This window comes from Glycine soja, chromosome 4, assembly GCF_004193775.1.
Source record: "Glycine soja cultivar W05 chromosome 4, ASM419377v2, whole genome shotgun sequence".
Taxonomy (NCBI): Eukaryota; Viridiplantae; Streptophyta; class Magnoliopsida; order Fabales; family Fabaceae; genus Glycine; species Glycine soja.
The window spans coordinates 14,188,825-14,206,080 of NC_041005.1; the positions used below are offsets into that span (position 1 = coordinate 14,188,825).

Sequence of the window (17,256 nt, forward strand, 5' to 3'; positions counted from 1 at the left end):
GCAGCAATCTAACATTATTGGCCTAACATGATGAGAAGCAATCTTCATCATTCAACTTAGTGCATTATTTATAGGCAACAACCCATATCCCATAGAAACTTAGAAACTTGGTTTAATGAAAAGTCTAGAGTACCCCCTCAAACACTATTCCACTAGGCATACACATATGACATAAATTTAGACAGATTTAACAATATACCATACACTAAAGCAAAGAATAAGCATTTAAGTATTAAAAAAAATAAAATTCTATGATTTATTGGTTTATATAGTTGGATAAGAAAAGGATAATAGAACTTATCTGTCTAAGCCTACTAGGTAATCTTAAAAGAAAATAAAAAAATGGATCATGAAAGAGACAAACACATCCAAATAAGATGTCAAAAGAATTAACCCAAATTCTCATCAAGGGAGAGGGACATTTAACTTGGTAAATGAGATGAATCAATAGGGAAGCACCCCTGAAAGCTAAGTCAGATTGTAGATACCAGCAAATCTTCTACTGAGTGAATCTAAAAGCATCTCACCGAACCATCCCATAACAGCACAGTTGTACATAAACACTCAAAGATGCTCCTTCACACCAAGTACTTTCCAATCTATGGTTCCATTCCTGAACCCTATCCTTGGACGCCATCAATTTAGCATAACAGCTTCACCTTCTAGACCCCTTTGTCCACTCACAACCAGAAGTTGCTCTCCATAACCCTTGAAAGCCAGGCCCCATCCATTAAAAGAATCAACATGTACTGGAAGCCTTCCCATTTCACTCCAGGTGTGCCTTTCCTTGTCATATTTATTCACCATGTTCGTTAGATGCTCTTCATCATAATACAACTGGTTATCCACGACTACCACAAGTGGAGGTGCCTAAGCACCCCCATTAACATATGGTTACATACCCTCTATTTTCCACCAATTTCTAGTCTTAACATCATACTCGTCCCCACAAGTCAATGAAACAATAAGTGGATACATGCCAGGAATCACATAGAATTTTCCATCCATAAAAAAACCAAAGCACAATATACGTGGTGCATGCATGTTTGGCAATAGTTCCCATGTACCTGAATTTGAGTCATACAAATTTGTCGATTCAAGAACATTTCCATATTTATTAGTTCCACCAGGAACAGCAGCAATTGAACAAACATTGCCACATCTTTACCCAATTGCAAGAAATCAAATTGTACTTCCAAATGGCAAAATCCATCAATTCCCGACCAAAAACCACCATTTCACTCCCCATAGCCGAGGACTCCTTGTCTGGATGATTAAAACAATCATGACAAGGTATCTTAGATAATGTTATCCATCTATTTCTCTTAGGGTTAAATACCTCCCACCCTCTTGGATCACAAACCAACTAAACCAAATGTTGTATCTCCATAATCCCCAGCTTATTCCTCAACTCAGACAGATACCTCCCACCCTCTTGGATCACAAACCAACTAAACCAAATGTTGTATCTCCATAATCCCCATCTTATTCCTCAACTCAGATAGATACCCGCTCCTAATCAGCAAGTTGTACCTTTTATTTATACATGCTAGTGAAGCATAATCAAATCTACTAGCCTAAGCAAGACAATTCTGCGCAACATCATCAAAAAGACCAGGAAGAAGCGAATCATTTGCTCCACCTTTAGGAAAACCATCATTCACTCCTTCCTTTGAATCCAATTCAACAAAGCTATTATTCACTTTCTCTACATCCTCCTACAAGGAAGAATCCTTATGTATTCTCTTAGTCATGTCAATAAACCTTCGGTGAATTATAGATAGAACCTTCATAAGAAACCCACACCCACAAAGTCCATCCCAACAAAGTGCATGGCACTAATCTCTATCTCCATATTCTTTCCCTCAAATCTATGAACTTGTTTTAAAATCTGTAATCACCTTATACTAAATAATCATCCCTTCACTAGACTTACACCCATTTGGTACATTAATTGTAAAACCATAACCTCATATAAAATGAGAGATAAAAATATAGCAGAAGAAACATATATGATAGAAGAACATGCCAAAGTTGACGAGGGCCTGCTTTTGTGCGTTTAGATGTTGCTATTGCTCTCAGATGGGGACAAGCAGATGCAGAATTAGTAATTTGTTTCTGGAGAAGCCTGCAATAGTTGATCCACATAAGCTAAGGCATGTCATTAGTCCCAAGATATTTCCATGCTTGCCCTTTCATCTTAGCTCCAATGTCTCCTTCAGGTAGAGCTGCAGCACCAACTTCTCAAAAATTATATGCTTTCATGCCTTGTGAATTTACAACATGATCACTGTATTAAAATATATTTGATATACAAAATAAATTTCTGAAGCAATTTCAGATGGGATAAATTATAAAGAATAAACAACAGTGGCCATTAACACAACACCTACACCTATAGATCAAAACCAAACATAAAATATTAATTACCTATGAGCTTTCAATGATGATGGCTGTTGCTTCTTAAGTCTTAATAGCATATTTAACATACATATTAGGTTATTAATAAACATGCAATCAGTAGTTTTAGAGCCAGATTTCTTTTCTTAAGTTTAGGTAATAATAATTTAGCAAAATTACTTCCATGTGAATGAAAATTGGTTGACCAATAATTACACGCTCTTGTGTCAATGATATATGAAAGACACTACTGTTGCACCGGTTCATTCATCAACATCTATTTGTTGATGACATATACATATATCATCTGTGTGTTTGAATAAATTTTGTTTACACAATTGTACTCACTTTGGTGTTAAACATACTGTATTGTTTGTAGGTGGTACTATTAAACCCTCTATCGTCTATTAAGGATACAAGGTTTCTACTTGTTGTTTCACTAAACATTCACTCATCTAATAATCACCGGAGTTACCGCAACCTAAGTTTTTGTTTGTAGAATCTATCTAGGTATGTATGTCATTCTGACACTTATGTCGTTATTTATTAAATTTGTTGTTCACATGTGACTATTGTTTAGTATTACATTTTTGTACATTGTGAGCGAACCATAGTTCCCCATTTGAGATTGAATACAACAATTAATACGGACAATTTGTATTAATTGTTGTATTCAATCTTGAATTGTCCGTTTGGACAGTTTGAGAAGACTAATTATTTTTACTTAATTCTTACTTATAAGTATGTTGTGTTATTTTTTACTAAATTTCGGTTTAGTGCATCTTGCTTTGTTCTCTGGGTCCATACATGATTGGGGTGAATTGATGTCACTGCTTTCATGTTGTGTACTTGGAGACCAAAGTGAAATGTTGCCGAAATTTCGTCAAATTTAAGATAACCGTCTTAACTTGTTTGTTTGAATCAAGTAAAAAGTTGTCTTCCCAAATGGGATAGGGTCACACTTTTTTATGAAAAAAGAGAGGTTGTCATGCATATCGGGGAATCTACCCCGTATGACAATACACCAAAGATGGATCGAAGTTGGATGAAAAAAGCACGCATAAGTCACCAGTATGAGAACAGCATTGAGGATTTCTTGCAATTTGCCCAAGAAAATGCACCAGAAATGGGTGGAGTATATTTATGTCCATGTGTTAAATGTTTGAATGGGCGACGAAAATCATTGGATGACATTATAACACATCTTATATGTGATGGTATCAGTCCTACTTATACAAAATGGATATGGCATTGTGAGTTACCACAAATGCACCAACCCCTCTGACTGATGCAGTTGATGTACAAGTCGGTGATCGTATAGAAAACATGTTACGTGATCTTGGACAAGAGGTTTTTAGGCAAGCACATGCACCATATTGTGAAAAATTAGATATTTATTCTAAGAAGCCATTATATCTCAGATACATAAACTACACACGGTTATCAGGGGTGTTAGCTTTGGTGAATTTGAAGGCAAGATTTGGGTGGAGTGACAAAAGCTTCAATGAATTACTTTTGTTATTGAAGAATATGCTTCTTGTAGATAACATGTTACTGAAGAATCATTACAAGGCAAAGAAGATATTATGCCCCGTGGGTATGGAATACCAGAAAATACATTCTTGCCCTAATGATTGTATTTTGCATAGAAATTAGTTTGCTCAAATGTGCAACTGCCCTACATGTGGGGTGTCACACTACAAAGTGAAGTCTGACGAATGCACTGATGATGCAAGCACATACAACGATCTTCCAACAAAAGTGTGTTGGTATCTTCTAGTAATACCAAGGTTTAAGCAATTGTTTGCTAATGCACATGACACAAAAAACCTAACATGGCATGTTGATGGGAGGATAAATGATGGATTGCTCCATCATCCTGCTAATTCTCCTCAATGGAAGACAATTGATCAGTTGTATCCAGAATTTGGACAGGATCCCAGAAACCTAAGGGTTGGTCTCATTTCCAATGGAATGAATCCTTTTGGTAACTTGAGCTGCAACCATAGTTCGTGGCCTGTTTTGCTGATCATTTACAACCTTCCTCCTTGGTTGTGCATCAAGTAGAAGTACATTATGTTGTGTATGATGATAGCCAGTCCAAGACAACCAAGAAACGACATTGATGTCTATCTTGCTCCCTTGATTGAAGACCTGAGAAAATTGTGGGTAGAAGGGATTGATGTGTATGATGGGAATCTTCAGCAGAGATTCAGGTTGCGTGCAATGATATTTTTCACCATTATCGACTTTCCAACGTATGGGAATTTGAGCGGATATAGTGTCAAAGGCCACGATGCATGTCCTATATGTGAGAAAGACACAAATTACATCCAACTAAATCATGGAAAGAAGACAGTGTATACAAGACATCAAAGATTTTTAAAACCTTATCACCCATATCAGCGAATGAAGAAAGCATTTAATGGGACATTTGAGATTGATAGTGCACCAAAGCCTTTGTTAGGTCAGGAATTTTTTTATCAGGTGAAGGGCATCATAACTATGTTTGGGAACACACGAAAAAAGGAAGGGTCTGACAAGAACATTTGGAAGAAAAAGTCAATCTTCTTTGATCTTCCTTATTGGTGCGATCTACATGTGCAACATTGTTTAGATATTATGCATGTCGAGAAAAATGTGTGTGATAGTTTAGTTGGCACTCTTCTTAAGATTAAAGGCAAGACAAAAGATGGTTTGAAATGTCGTCAAGATTTGGTAGAAATGGGAATACGACAACAGTTGCATCCAGTATCACAAGGTCATCGAACGTATTTGCCCCCAACATGTCATACCATGTCAACGACAAAGAAAAAAAAAGTTTTTGTCATTGTCTTAAAAATGCGAAAGTCCCACAAGGATACTCTTCAAATATCAAGAGCCTTGTATCTATGAATGATTTGAAATTTGTTGGGTTGAAGTCTGATGATTGTCACATTTATTACTTGTAGTCATTCAAGGTATATTGTCTGACAAAGTTAGGGTTGCCATAACTCAATTGTGTTTTTTCTTCAATGTGATCTACAACAAAGTCATCGACCCTCGACAGTTGGATGATTTGGAAAATGAGGCTTCCATTATCATTTGTCAATTGGAGATGTATTTTCCACCAGCATTTTTTGACATTATGATTCACTTAGTTGTTCATCTTGTATGAGAGATACGGTTGTGCGGGCCAGTCTATCTGCGGTGGATGTATCTGGTTAAGCTGTACATGAAGGTGTTGAAAATTTATACGAAGAATCAATATCGACCGGAAGCAAGCATTATGGAAAGGTATGTCGCAGAAGAAGCTATTGAATTTTGTTATGAGTACATAGAAACTGCTACCCATGTCGACCTTCCTGAAAGTCGTCATGAGTCCACACGACAAGGTAGGTGTCGCAACCTACCCTTCGTCGAGAGGGCGACACGTGACTCGCGGGTGCATCTTCCAAGAAAGGAATACGCGCGGAGTCGCCACCAACATTTATTTGAGGAAAACGTCGGAAAAACCAGAAAAGACATGGTCTACAAACTTTAAGTGAAAGGTTCGGGAGTTGTATTTACGCACGGGGAAGGTATTAGCACCCCACACGTCTGTCACAAGAGACGGCAGCCTTTAATCAAATGTGCAAATATGACTTCAATTTTATGTTATTTTCCCTTTTCTACGTTCTTATGTCTTTTACGCACCCTTTATATTTTTTATCTTTTTATGGTCGACGAGGGTGTTTCCCTTGCTCCTACGTATTCCTCAATTGTGATAAGGAAATCAGACCTACGTAGTTCTTTGAGAACCAAACGGTGGTTGATTTGTCTTTATCTTTTTTTGCAAAATATGTTTTTATTGAATGAAAGGTCATTTAAGGCGTTGGACCATTAAACAATCTTTCGATTCATTTCGAAAGGAGAGAAAACATTAAGGCATTAGACCATTAATGATCTCTTGTTATTTTTTGAAAAGAGGTAATAAAGCTACGTGTTGATTTTAGGCATTTTTTAGAAATCTACGCTTAACCAATAAAGCGGAAAAGCCCATTTTAAGGCGTTGGACCTTAAAAATGGCTTTTTTTAGGTAATGACAAAAGTTTGATTTATGGATTGATTTTAGCCTTAGTTTCACTTTGGTTATTAGTCAATTCGATTAAGAAAGAAAAATCCCAAAGAAAAACGTCCGATTGATTTTTTTGATTATTTTACTAAAAGATATTATACTATTATTTTGCCTCTTTTTTAGTTTTAAACATGGTTACGGCATGACCGAACGGTCGGATTTCATTTTAACAGAAATTAAAGGGTATTACAATACGAATGATCGGTGCAAATTTATTTTATTTTTGATTAGGTGAGAAAATGACTTAAATAAATTACTAAAGCACGTCAAAAGGGGGTACGAAAAGTAAATGAAATGAAAATAAAAGCACGCGAAACAATTGGGGACCACTAAGGGTACATAGAATGAATTGAAAATTTTGATTTCAAGAACTTACCGGTTGAAGACCGAAGAACGACGAAGAACGAACGAAGAACGACGAAGAACGGTTGAAAATCTTCGCGAAATCACTCACGAAAACATCTCGGAAGCGTTACGGAAGCGCCTCGGCTTGGATTTTCTTCACGGAAACAATTTTTCTCACTAATTTTAAGTGATTCTGAGATACCAGGAGGGTTGAACATTTTTTTTCTTCCCTCCTTCCCCTATTCTGAGATACCAGGCGAGCTAGGTTGCTTCCTCCAGAAGGCACCGCCTTCTAGAGAACTTCCTAGAAGGCCCAAGTGGGCCTGGTTGCTATTTGCACCCCCCTATTTACTAAATACACCCTCCTTGCCTTTTTTTGCTGATTCTTTTTCTGTAACGTTACGGAATCTTACGAATTACGTAATGATACTTGTTTTCTTTCCATAATGTCACAAAACCTTACAGATTATGCAATCATCCCTTCTTTGGCTTCGGGAATGTTACGGAACTTTGCAGATTGCGCATTAACACTTCCTTTTGACTTCCTGCACGTCACGGAACTTCACAGATTGTGCAACAATGCTTCCTTTTGACTTCTGGCATGTCACGAAACTTCACGAATCGCCTAAAAATGGGTGCCGAGTACCTCGAAGTGGTCAAACGAGGGTCGCATCCCAACAAACAGATGGTCCCCGGACGAAATTAGGGTATGATAGTAGGGGAACATGAAGATTCAATGTTGTAACCGTGGATTGCCAACAGGTATCACAAGCGCATCTATATGTACTCAACAACACAATAGAGGTTATCCCATACATAGATGTTCACAAAGAAAATGTTGCAGCTAGTCACCCAAACATGAATATGATGAGGGTGTTGCAAGAGCACAATAGGACTTTCATTAATTTGTTTAGAAAAACAATATTCGCTAATGACAATGCTTCTAAAACATTAAGATTGTTAGTTGTTGGCCCAAATCTCAATGTCCACACTTGGAAGGGATATGATATCAACAACTATTCCTTCTACACAAAGTCACAGGATGATAAAAGTACCATGCAAAACAGTGGGGTGATCGTTGATGCTCATTTGGATCACTTTAGTAGTGAATTGGATAACAATTCGATTCGAGCGTCCATGCCTTATTTTGGAGTCATTCAAGAAATATGGGAGCTCTATTATGGTGAATTTAGAGTGCATGTCTTCAAGTGCCAATGGGTTAATGGAAATGTGGGTGTCCATCAAGACAAAATGGGCTTTACTTTGGTTGACCTTGAAAGGGTTTGTTACAAGGACGAGCCATTCTTCATGGTAGCACAAGCAAGACAGGTGTTTTATGTTTAAAATCTGAGTGACTCAAGATGGTCAGTTGTTCTACAGGGGAAAACAAGTGGTATCCCTTATGATTTTGATGCTTCAACCTTTGATGTTAACAAGATGCCCACGTTCTCCCCACAAATGCCTTCCACAAATGCTGAAAATGAGAAGGATGATGTATATGCAAATCGTATTGATCATGATGAAGGTTTATGGGAGAATACGGCTATGTAATTGCGATATATACCCAAATAATGTTTAACATGTTGACAAATTATACTTTACAATTTACAATTAATTGTCTTTAATTATAATTTCATACTTACATGTTGTTCTAATTAACTTGTGTTACATTTTTATTTTTATTTTTGTCAGCGGCCATGGCAACACCCCCAAGTTCCCCTCCACCTTTAGATGCTCTAAGCGCAACTACAAAAAAGAAGACTAAACAAACTACCCAGCTCAGAAGATTGACTGGAAGAAATTTCGATCAACCACGACCTACTGTCAATGTGAACCCTATTACTAGTAGAGGATCTGGCCCTCATAAAGAAAAATTCCGTAGTTACCTGGGGGTAGTAGCATGGGAGAAAATCCCTATTGTACATTCAAGTTGGAAAGTTGCCACCGAATCTCTAAAAGATCTTATATGGGATGACATTTTGGTAAGTGCACTTAAGTAACCATTTTGGTTTAGTTTATGTTTAATTAACCTGCAAAGGTCATTGTTGACGAGGTGTTTCAAAAAAATTTATTATTGTAGGGTAAATTTGACATCCCTGAAGGATCAACTACCAAGAAGAAGGTCATGTCGACGGTTGCGACGAGATGGAGGCAATTTAAGTCCTTCCTCACCACTAAATATGTATATGCTGACAAAGACGGTGAAAATAACCATGATCCATCTGCTAAGTATGGTTTGGATCCAGAAACTTGGGAACAATTTGCAAAGAGTCGACAACCCCTAATTGGCAAGTTTGAATTAAAAAAATTTTAGACAAGATTTGAGTTAGGTAAGGTTTGTTAAACTCATTATTTAGTTGATATTGTTTTCACATCTTGATAGGGAATACGGAAGTTTGTATAAGTCTTTTTTCTTGTTGTTGTCACAAGATGATTTACAGGAAGAAACGACACAGGGAAAATTTATGTCGGATAGTCAACAGGACGTACTCAATATTGTGCTTGGCCGACTAGAGCATCCTGGTCGTGTTCGTGTCGTTGGACAGGCATCGCATGGCTCCAACACTTCTTTGGAAACAATCACCCCATATCAATTGGTGGAAATCATAGGAAATCTAAAGGAAGAGTGGAGGAGAGAGGTAGAAGAGGAAAATAGACGAACTATGGAGATAATGAAAAAAGAGTTGAAGGAGGTGATCAAAATTGAGTTATCCCAAATGGCCTCGCAACACTCACCCCCTATAGACGCGCCTGACCCTGACATATTGGCTACACGTGTTAGCACCAAAGGAAGTTGTGCTGAAGCTGCTGAAAATGTTGTAGCTGAGGAGCCTTCTGCTATTGATGTCACTACTATGGGCTTATATATAGTTGGTGACAATTGTTCATGGCTAGTGGCCTTGGGAAAGGTGTTTGATAGTGTCGGCATGATACACAAATGATGTGGTCAGGGTCAATGTTATAACTATTTACGACGGTGACGCCAGGGTCCCATTTCCCATATTAAAGATTCAGTATGTCAAGGAGGCCATTAACACATTCATTGGATGGCCGACACATCTTGTGAAACCTATCTCTGATGTAAGTAAATTCATTTTCCCTCTGCTTGTTGTGGTTGACATTGCATTGGTAATACCTACTTGACAAAATAAATGTAATTGTTATTTTATTTAACCATATAGGATTCAGATCATAATGTGCTGAATCCGGTAAGACGTGTTGATGGGTGCAATGCAGGTGTTGTAGAGGATCCATTGGGATAATTGATGAAGATATTTTATGACGTGTACCAGAATCCAGTGGAACTCCCATGGAAGGCGACTAAATTTTGGCTTCCAAATGTAGAAGCAAAATTTTTCATCACACATCCTGATGTAGCTAAAATAATATCAGGTCACAAGTGTTTAAACATATCTATACTGCAGCTGTGGATGATGTAAGTCATTTCAATTACAAGCTTTCATTTTTATTACCTCGTAATGAAAATTGTTTCAATGTAATAGCTTAACAATAATCATTTGCTTCTCTTCGAAATAGGTTAATGGATAAGTGCGGTAGAAGCAGAGGTCGTGGTTTAGTGTATGGTTTCCTTGAGCCTCAGTCTATACACAATGCTAAGGATAGACATCAACAATGTGAACATTACATTCAAACATGGGTCAAGGAGTCGCAACGACAACTGTACTTAGGAGCTTACTTGAATCAATAAGTTCAACTTTTGTAGTAGATTAGGAAATTATTTGCTTGATGCGGTGGCTAATTATAATTGTCGACTTTAGGTCACATTGGAAACTATTTGTTCTATGTCCAAGGAAAAACATTTTTGTTTGGTTTTGTTCTTTGCAGAAGAAGCCTGATATTAACATAAAAGCTACAATTAACAGGTTCTATTCAAATTTATAAATGATGGTCTTTGGAATTGTTGTTTAATATATGACAATGTTTTCATGATATAAATGGTTTTTTGTAATTTTTGTAACAAGTGCAATGAAGACAATAACCAGTACTTTCGAAGGTATGTCTGATAAAGTTGTAGCTTGATGGATTGAACCAAAGGTTAGAAATTATTTAATCAATAGGTGTTTGCAAACACAATACATTTGTATCTTTATATAGATTGAATGTTAAATATATTTTCACTATTAAATTTAGAGTCATGTTCAAACTGGAGGCTATGAGTGTGGATATTATGTTATGCATTGGATGTGGTGCATAGTTACTGGCGGTTTAAAGGATGATTGGAACAAGGTATATTTACTAACACAAATTTCAATTCTTAGTTTGGTTAATATTTGTTAAGCTATGTTTGCGGTCGTTACTAATAATGTCATGGGTTATTAATTTTTTAGTGGTTTTCTGATGGATCAGTGTTAGACGTGCATGCCATCACAACACTTCGCAAGAAATGGGCAACATACTTTTTAGCTATTAGAAAAAAGGGATGTTAAAAATAATAATAGAAATATAGGACGTAATTTTTTCTTTGATGACACGCTTTGATTAATAATTGACATTTTTTTAACCTCACATTTTTGGTTGGAAACAACCCACTTCATGGTTTCGTCAGTAGAGTGTAGCTGAAAGGCACAATTTTCTTCCATTGTTTATGCTGAAATTGTTTGAGTTGTTGGTTTTATTTTATTATAAATTATAGATGTTAATAGGATTAATTCCATTATTGGTTCATTGATTCCCTTTTACTTTGTAGATGAAAATGGTATGACATTTTCCTTGGTTATTTGAAATCAATTGTATCTCTACAGTTTTGTTACTTCATTGTGATTGAACTGTGCACATTAGAGTAATTGAAGAACACGTTGACAATAATTTGTAGTAAGATCAAAATGACTTATGTTGCTTTAGTCTTTTAGCTTCACTTAAGCAAAGCTTTGGAAGTGATTCACATACAATTTTGGCTCCATTGCAGATACATTAGCTTTGGTAGCCATTCATCACAGCCAAGTATGAAGGTGTCTTATGACAGTGCATAGGGTTCATAAAGTTGAAGGAGATTTGATTGGACAGGTTGTCATTTTCAAATATTATTCGGTCATGCCACATCACTGAAAGTGGAATAGGTATTTATTACTTCAGGTTTGATTTCAGCCTACTAATATCTAATATGCAGTGCTACAGACTCATTGATTGCTATGCGGATTCACAACTAAAGGCATATGTTATTGATATAAAAAGAAGCGGGTGGGAAAAGTCATATTGTTGTACATGCATGTGTTGTATACTTCCAGGTAATTATAACGAAATATGATATATGTTTATGTTACCTTTTGTTCTAGAAATTGAGGATAATAGTCTGCTTAGTAACTGCCCTACATTCCATGAATATAAACTCATGCAACACAAGAATGGTACATCTATTTTTGTTGTTGAGAATATAGTATTTGAACATGGAATATTCTCAGTTCAAGTGGTTGGTGGACATCTTCAAAGCTAAGATTGTGGAGATCTCGCAACATTCAGTGACAATTGAGGTTATTGTTGGACAATAAACATATGTTTTAATTTTTAATTTCCATGTTTTAGTGCATGCTCTATATTCATATGTACTCACAATCAATTGGATTGTACTTCTAAAGTGGGGAAAAATATCATTGTTGTTTCATTAAGATAATTATTTACTATTGGAGGTGAATTGTGTTTTGAGAGTGGTACAGTGCCTTGTAAACAGCTCATTTTTGGAATATACTATATGTATTGATATACTCTTTCCTTTCATTACATAAATAGTAATGGTATAATTTGGTCACTAAGGTTGGAGTATGATTGTATTGTGGTTGACTTGTTGAACTGGTTGTTTTTATGTTATTGTTTTGTTCTTGATAGGAGTCTTTCATTTTTACACAAATAGGATTTTGCTCATCTTTAAATAATATCAGGAATAAATAGTGTGTTGATATGAGCTGGGTAGATATTTTTAACCTTATTGTGCAAGTGTTTCTTTCATATTTTGATTATTGTATTTTCTATCTACATACTACTTAGTCACAACCATTACCATCATTACTTGTAATTTGTCGTTAGATACTCTTGGAGATAAAATTAGGTCATAATTTTGGGTGAATTTTTCTTGCTAATGTGACGGGTCACTAGAGATCCCAGGAACATGGTTGTGGTTCAAAGAAATTTCAACAAGTTTGGAATTAAAGAGATAGCCAAAACTGGAAAGGTTGGAAGGTTCAATTGAGTACCCAACAAATTTCCTTTACTTTTGTATCTTGTCCACTTTGTTGAGCATTATATTGTAAGGTTGTGCGAAGTTTACTAATTTTTTATTATTAGATGATGTAACTATGCTTAGATTGCATTAAGAACGGAAAAGATGGGTGCATCTACTCCATTTTTCCGGTATTTAGCTACTTCTTATCCAGATCTTGAAGGAAGAACACTTGTTTTGCCATTATGGGAGCAAAAAATATGAAACCTGTTGCCAAACCTGATACACCTGTGGGGGTATGATCTTATTTACTTTTTAACCTAATGCAAAATGGTTTTAACACTTATGCATATCTCAAAGCCTAATGATATTACAGCTAATGGTCTTTTCTACTTAACACCATCTGTCCCATGTGCTTTGGATTATATTCTTGTTAGATTTATGTTGTCTTTGGCTCTTTTCTTAACATCAATGGTTCTAATATTTTGGTTTATAGAATTTCAATGATTGGATAAAGCAGAAAAAATCAGTAACTATTGCAATGAATGAAGCTAAGGTTGGCACAAATGCACTCCATTACATGTTTGATATTTTCCCTCCCTTCTGTTCTTTGATTTATTTGCTCATTAGTAAAATCAAATATAGTATGACTTGTTCTTTTGACATGTTTGCTTGTGTGAAGGGAGATGTTTATCCTATAGAGCCACCAGATGGTTTTACAGTCAATCACGTACTTGATGCTCACTGGGGTGTCCTCAATGAACAAGATGTAAATGGTTTGTAGTTGCTTATTGTTGTTAAATGTATCCCTTTTCTTATTTCCTTCTAATGCATTGTACATATACATATACTATCTTCATTTGCAGTTTCTGTTAGTGTTTTTTTGTTTAATGTTTCCCCTTTAGAGTTTGATTTAAATAGTGTTTCATTCTCTTTTATCTTTCTTCCTCCCTTAATACCTAAATCCCCAAAATTCAAACATGGTATCAGAGAGGTACCATTCTCCCTCTCCTGTGCCTTCACTACTATGTTTATTGTACATTAGCATGTAATCTTCGTCAATTTTCTGAATGACATGCTTGTGATTGTTTTATTGTTGGTGGGATAATGCCTTCAGACTAGTGGAATTCGATCACACACTTTATCCATGCTTTTGAACGATGCGCCTTGAGTTATAAACTTTGTTACAAGAGTTTTTGCTAGAAGAGGCTATAACATTACTTTTTTATTTTATAATATTTGTGTACAAATTTCAAGCACACAAGTCCAATCTTTTTTTTACCAGTGACCTTATTTTCAGCTGGAACAACTTTAATCTTTCTACTACCATAAGGTTTTAAACCATCATGCATTCATGCTTATATATTGCAAAAGTACAAAATGTTGATAAAAGGTTCACCACAGTCAACAGATGCCTGCAAGGTATTTTGGTCTTTCTTTTTTACCATGTTATTTGGAATATTATTGGCATAAATTAGTTGTATGTTATGAAATTTTTTTTTTTTTGTGGGTGTTAAAGTATATGTGTGTTGTTTGGTAATGTGGTAGGTAGAAGATATTATTCCAAAAGTCAAGAATATGCATGTTTTACAAGAAGTGTTCCCTTGAACCTCATCATATGAAAAGCTCATTTTGCATTGTTGTGGATAAGACAATGTATAACTCGTTTTATTAATCCTCATTGTGGTTATCAATTTTTATTTTTTTTATTGGGAAATGCTAGTTTGCTAGTTTTGTTAGAAATGCCAATGAAAGAGATTCGAACCCGCAACCTCTCCTTCCCCCCTTCTCCCTTCACCCTTTAGCCCCCCTTCCCAACCATCAAACCAACCTTATATCTCCTATTGTGGTTATCAATTGGTTGCAAGAACCTTGTTCATGAGAAGAAAAAAAGCAAGAAGGAAAATAATTACAAGACGAGAGTATCGAGTGATCTCTTAAGAGCTTACAGAACACTGAAACCTGCTCCATACATCAATCACTTGCCTAACCAAAATCTAAAATTGGACAAATGGAAATAGTAATATGTTTATTATTCCTTAAATTTTATCATAACAATTTATGACATAATAAAATTTTCTTTGATTCTTTTAGTTCCCCCCATCATAACTTTCAAGTATCTGTTTCTTCCTTTTTTTATTACTGACATTTATCCTAACAAAATTGATAGGAAATATTTCAGGATCACAACCTTTGCCTTGTCCATTGACTTCAAGGCTTGACTAGTTTGAAGAATTTGTACTTATAAGAAAAGAACACAGCTGGAGCTTCCCAACACTGTGTTTACTGCAATGTTTTGAAAACTAAATTCAAGATTCAATTGGTGACGTCTCTGGATCATGGTTTCATTGTTTCAAGCTGGTAATTTTTTTTATTTAACAATCTAAAATTGTTTGAGGCTGGTTCATGCTCCAACAGTGCTATTGGTTCTTTTATTTATTTTCTTCCATTGATTCTGTTATTGCTGGAGAGTGGAGAGGCTGGTCTCTTTTCAGAAAGTAATTTCACATCCCGTTTTTACCACTCACATACAAGTTATCTATACTTTAACTGGATAGAGAAGCATAAGACATTCGAAAAAGGTTAATCATTGGTCTGGAAATTATACTATCCTAATCTCTTTTTGATGGGAACCGATTAGGGCCAGTTATGATGTGGAGAGCAATTCAGTTGTTTACACCTACAAAGATGATTTTTAAATGTTGTCTCATCTGTATACATGAGTATTATTTATAATTAGACATTAGAGTATGAAGGGAATTTGTCATAAGTGTACAAATACTCCTTTTTATAAACTCATTAACAATAATGCAATTACAAGAACATTTTCAATTTCTCTCTTCGAAAAATATGGAAACAAGTAAAAGCAGTAACTGAAGGCCATGGGTTGCCAAGTTTCGTCTAGCACCTACCATATCTGACCTTAATATTAATTTTCTGCTTGAGCTAACTTTTGTGATTGAGTTAGGCTACTCTATTCTCTATTATAATTAATAAATCTCAATGTGTATGATTTGTTGTACAATTTATTTATTTATTTATTTTATAAATTATGAAACAAATCTTTTATTATCTCTAACATGACTGCATTTTAATTAAATTATTTCCATTTTATTTTTCAATGCAGGCTCTTGGTATTGTCGAAAAAATGTGTGAAGCTAGCTTTACCTTGTCAACTGAGGTGTTACAATGCATATTACAAATCTGTGAGGAATCTTATGAATATATTCTGGTATACTACATCTTCCTTGGTCTTTATGCCAGCTCCCCTGTTTCTTCTTTTTGATAATTTGCATAATAATGCATCCATGTCTTCTTAAGTTTTATAAGGAAATGTTTCATTTACAACTTTAGTTCCTAATTTTCATAAAATATGACCCATTTTGGCCAGTTATCTAAAATTGTGATCGAGGTTGCTTAGAAATGACCAACCAATATTTGAAACTACTTGTGAAAGACTTAAACTTGCTATGCTTTGTATATAAACATCAGCCTAACATGTCTTAGTTTTCCATGAGCAATAAAATAACCTTTTCTAGCATTACTACTATGATCTTAAATTTTTGTTTGATTTAGCAGGTGGCTGCTGATGTTGGTGGCTATTGTTGTTTGTGGTTGTTGATGTTATTTAGAGTGATCAGATGACTGATGCTTCAATACCTTAGACATTTCATTAGAGGATTTCATCAAATCGATAACATGTTTATCATCTTAAGACAAAGACTTTAAAGATTCTATTGTTTGTGGAAGAGGTGAAATATTTTGTTGTCCTTAGTGTCCATAATGTTGTAGACACAAACAACTTCAGTGTAGAATAAAGTAAGAAACACTTTAGAGATTAAATGTTTTTCATTCGTACAAATATGAATGACTTTGTATATCTTTTTCAGTTGTCAATAATAAAAATTGCATAGCAGAATGACCCTTAATACAATTTTAATTTCACAACTTATATGTTTCATCAATGAAATGCATCGTATAATTTATATGAATAAATATGTCTGAAACAAAAAAAAAAGGAATTCTATGACGATTACGTACAAAACCGTCCTTGAATGAACAACATTCTAAGATGACTATGCTTATAACCGTCTCAGAAGGCCTAACAATCTAAGACGGTTGGATGTATAACCGTCTTAGTATGTATTGCATTTTACGACAATTATTTGGAAAAATCATCTTAGATTACAATACACACTAAGACGATTGTGCATCCAACCGTTTTAAAATGATTTATGCACTA

The 17,256-nt window shown here is 35.3% G+C and overlaps 1 long non-coding RNA gene and 1 pseudogene across 1 annotated transcript; one reads left to right on the top strand and one right to left on the bottom strand.

The window, feature by feature from the left end:
• Positions 1–468: 468 nt before the first annotated feature.
• LOC114410584 lies at positions 469–1,855 on the bottom strand (annotated as a pseudogene).
• An 11,397-nt stretch (positions 1,856–13,252) lies between these two features.
• Positions 13,253–14,174, top strand: LOC114408125. The gene is made up of 3 exons (XR_003665821.1): positions 13,253–13,309; positions 13,696–13,782; positions 14,131–14,174. It is a non-coding gene; the product is annotated as an uncharacterized LOC114408125 (long non-coding RNA).
• The last annotated feature ends 3,082 nt before the right edge of the window (positions 14,175–17,256 follow it).